The sequence below is a fragment of the Austrofundulus limnaeus genome, unplaced genomic scaffold (genome assembly GCF_001266775.1).
Source record: "Austrofundulus limnaeus strain Quisiro unplaced genomic scaffold, Austrofundulus_limnaeus-1.0 Scaffold85, whole genome shotgun sequence".
Taxonomy (NCBI): Eukaryota; Metazoa; Chordata; class Actinopteri; order Cyprinodontiformes; family Rivulidae; genus Austrofundulus; species Austrofundulus limnaeus.
Genome location: NW_013952487.1, coordinates 1,474,950 through 1,479,080, shown reverse-complemented (window position 1 = coordinate 1,479,080; position 4,131 = coordinate 1,474,950). Strand labels below are relative to the sequence as shown.

Here is a 4,131-nt window from a genome sequence, read left to right as displayed (position 1 = left end):
TTACAAAGTTAAATAAAAATAAACTTACATTTGTTGCGGTGGATAACTCAGGATTACGGTAAAGTGACGTCATTGTTTCTGACTCAACTTCTATGTTGTTCAGTTTTTCATTGAATTTACTTGATATTAAACCTGTTTATTGGTAACATTCTGCGATAGCAGTAGGTACAGTAATTGCTTTTACACGTGGTTCTTTAATTTGAGGAAGTTGGTACTGGAAAGTCCTTGAAAGGTCCTTGAATTTGATGTTGGCCAAGGTGTGGGAACCCTGTTATTGAAAAAGCTGTGCTGGCCCTGGGATGTTTTTTAATACATCAGTTGCTTTTGTTTCTCCTCCAACATCTATTGGCTCCAAAGGTTTTTTTAATAATAGTCCTGATGTCCATCCATCCATCCATCCATTTTCTGTACACGCTTCTTCCTTTTCAGGGTTGCGTGGGTCATAAACCTGATTTCCCACATTATCAGTTTTTGATACATCCATTTTCTTTTTTACAAAGAAACTCGAGACTTTTGAATAAAACAGTAATGTAGGCTGTTGAAGCTAATAATCTGCTTTAATCCTAACATATTTGTAAATGTAAATGTTCGAACTTGATCAGTTGCATCTTTGCTTGAGGCGATTTCTTGTTAAGAAAATAGTTTTACGTTAAAACTATACAGCTAAAACTTTTAACTATTGCAGTTTAGTAATTACGGGTAACATGGGTTTATTAGGGTTATATAAAACAGCTTTGTAAACCCAAATACTACAAATGTTTGCCACCTAGTTTAGTTATTAGCTAATATGAAAGTTGGGTCATTTCATGTTAAGAGTTTTTATTGTTTTTTTTTCTTTGCTACAGAGTGGTGATGGTGTGAAGGAGCAAAACATTTAATCCTCATGTTAGTCCACCAGGGACTTCACACCASCCTGACTTGTTGATCTACATTCTGACACTAATCTGTGTTTTTAAGGATTTATATACGTTTATTGTTCAGTTTGCCGCTTTCTAACGAACTTAAGACAATTCATTTCACATTTCCTGGATGGCTTTAATCTTAGACACAACAAATCCTGAAGGGTACACTGTACTCCAGCTGAACAGAATCTAATGTCCTGATGTTGTCATCACCCAAGAACCAGAGATTAAACATCATCCATTTCTGACTTCCTGTGTGCGGTGTTGTTCTTAACCCTCCAGGTCTTCATCCATCTATTGTTCCTCTTCCTTCATCTGTGGTTAGAGAAGAAAAGCCTTTTATTGGGTGTATTTTCCTTTTCTTTTGCCCTCTGGTCCTATTAGGAATTTATTTTAAAAAACCCATCTTAAATCATTTAATTCAGAGCAATTAAAATTTGAAGTGCAGTATTTATAATTCATGGCTGCCCAAGATAAAAGCCCTTTAATCCTTGAATATATTAATTCTAATGGGCACTGTGATGGGCAGCAGAGAGCCGGGCATGTCCACTATTGTTAGTCCTCGCTGTGTCAGTGCTGGGAGCAGACCTGGGACCAGCACTCCCAACAAATCCAGCCCGATGAATTCCAAACCGCCGTTCAGACTGATCCAGAGCGTCAGCAGCCTCGGTCAGAGGCCACAGCAGCAAAATGTTTACAAGGTTTCACACTGACGGCTCAGGAAAAGGTTGGACAAAGAACTTTCTCTTCTCTCATACAGCACCATGTTTTAGTTGTGACAACCATTTTGAATCTTTATTTCACGTGTTTAGCCTTGAGGTAATTTTTTTAAACATAAAATAAAAGCGTAATGATGCAGTTGTTCTGAAACCTTTAGAAACTGATTCCATCATCTTGGACCAAAGGAGAAAAGTCCTGCAGCATAAAAGCCCAAACAGAATCCCAGTAAATGACACTGTTCAGTCATTCATCTCAACAAAAGGCAGCTTTAATGAAAAGTGAGTCTGTTTAACAGGCTCAACTGGACACAAATAGAAACTGTTTGTTTGCAGATTGAAACTCAGATGTCCAAAAGTGTTTCTGGTGACCTGGTCTAAAGGCTCTGCTGAAGAACTGTACTTAACCTCTGGTTTGGAATCTAGCTTTTCATGATTCTGATTGACCTTTGGTCAGATTGATCCTCAAATCTGACCCCTGCTTGGTCTTTTTAGATCTTTATATTTAACAGTATTATGAGTTCAAGTGTCTGTTTGCCATTTGTATTTTCACACACCGAGAACGAAATCCATATGCTGAGTTTTCAAGCCAGACATAAAGACAAAATGAAGTTAAAAAATCTCAAAATATGCACATGAAGACAGAAGAATAAATATAATAAAAACAGAAGCATAATGATAATAATTCTAATAATAATAATAATAATAGAAAGTACCCAAAAAGAACTACAGAGGTCAATGTAGACCAACATAGAACAAACCAATGGCTCAGGACAATAGGGTTGAAAGCTGAAACAAGTAGTACAGGATCAGAGCCTGGCTATGTCCTGTCATCATCAAATCATRAAAGATGAGAAAAAGCTTTTGTGAAAACTGCTTTCATGTGTTTTAGTGTATTTACTCTTCCTCAGGTTGGATGGAGTGTTTTTATGTTTTAGAAAAAAAATGCTCAATGCTGGTCAATTCTGGCAGAGCAGAAAACAGTCTGCCAGAAAAAAAACATCAAGTTCACCAGAGCAACTAACATCTGAAGGAATCAAAACACTTGATGGGGGGAAAACTCCCTGTCTTTTCTTAGAAAGAGCAAAGAAGTGTGCATATTTGAATCAAATGAAGCTAAGATTTGTGTGGAATCTGAAAGTGTTCTATCACTGTTTGAAAGGATTCGCACCAACAGAGCAACTGCTTTAACAAGACGTTCAGTAATAATTGAGACACAAAGAGAAATCTTGTGAAGTGCAGAGATGCATCTGGAATCCTGGAGTCCAGCTTCAGTCTGGASCTCCTCCCTGCATGTTTAATGGATGATGGCAGCTGGAGCAGGTCAGGTGTCTGAGATGCAGGTTGAATATRGGACATTGTTTCAAGTGTTATAGCTGAAGTATCTACACTCTGAGCTGCGATTGTCACTGCAACAGTGATGAAGAGAAAATGTCAGAGGAGGAAAACACAACCTAACGCCTTTATATGAAATGTGTCTTTCTTACTTCTTTTCTTGTCTCATTTCCTTTTCCTGTCCTGCTCTGACGTGACCCAGAAACAGAAAAATGGTCCGAGACTGACCATCCTTTTCTTTCTTGCTTGCTTGCTTTCCTTCTCCTCGCGGGGAGCAGGAACATCACTCTCTATTCTGCAGGTCAGAGAGGGAACAATTAAGTGTGGAGGGCGCCGGGAGTCGCTGACAGGTGATGAATGGCTGAGCTGGCTGCAAGTGACAATATGCAGACAAGCCAGATCATTTGCAAATGGATGTGGGGAGATGGAGGATGGGCGGAGTGGGGTAGTGGAAGGAGGCGAGCGGAGTCGGGGGCAGGAGGAGGAGGGGGGGGGGGTTAACCCTTCCAGGATCATTTCTCAGCAGCAGGAGGAGGTGGAGGAGACGCAGCCACCTGCCCAGCAGAGAGCCTCATTTTTTAGAGCTGATGGAGGCCCGMGGACATGTCTCTGCCGTGGGGAAAACACCGCAGGTATCAGCTCATCACCGTGTTGACCAACAGCAACAAAGAGGCTCAGCTTTACCTCGAACCGCCTTCCAGCTGGGAAACAGCAGAGTTTTGGTTCTTTATTACTGGTTCTAACAGCAGAACATTTATATTTAAATCTGTGTCCCTTAGCTCCTCCATCCTGTCTTCTTATTTCCACCTCAGTCTCTCCTTTTATCCCATTCACCTCCATATTTAGCCTTCCTCCTGCTCTCACAAAGGTTACATGCAGGAGCTTTATTTAGTCACCTGACATGTCGATCAATCACTTACATGATCTTTAATGTCGCTAACAAGATGGATTTGCAGCAGAGGACATCTGAGCTACACGCAAATGTGATGTCCTTGTTCTGTCTGTCTGCAGTCAAGGTGCTTGCTTTCCGTTCGGCAGTTTTACTTATTAGGAAATGTATAAATAAATCTAGTTTTTGTATCAAGTTCTAACATAAAACTGAAACGCTCTCAGATACATAATTACCAAAACCAGTAGCTTGATCAACAGTTTTCACCCTGTCAGCATCACCTATGGGG

The 4,131-nt window shown here is 40.2% G+C and overlaps 1 long non-coding RNA gene across 4 annotated transcripts in view; it reads right to left on the bottom strand.

Annotated features, from left to right (window-relative positions):
• Positions 1-816: 816 nt before the first annotated feature.
• Positions 817-4,131, bottom strand: part of LOC106519982 (uncharacterized) — a 12,690-nt gene continuing 9,375 nt past the window's right edge. For all 4 annotated transcript variants that reach the window (XR_001310497.1, XR_001310499.1, XR_001310498.1 and 1 more), the window contains 2 exons: positions 3,106-3,248; positions 817-3,027 (listed from right to left, as the gene is read on the bottom strand). This is a non-coding gene — a long non-coding RNA (uncharacterized LOC106519982). The remainder of the gene's footprint in view (positions 3,028-3,105; positions 3,249-4,131) is intronic.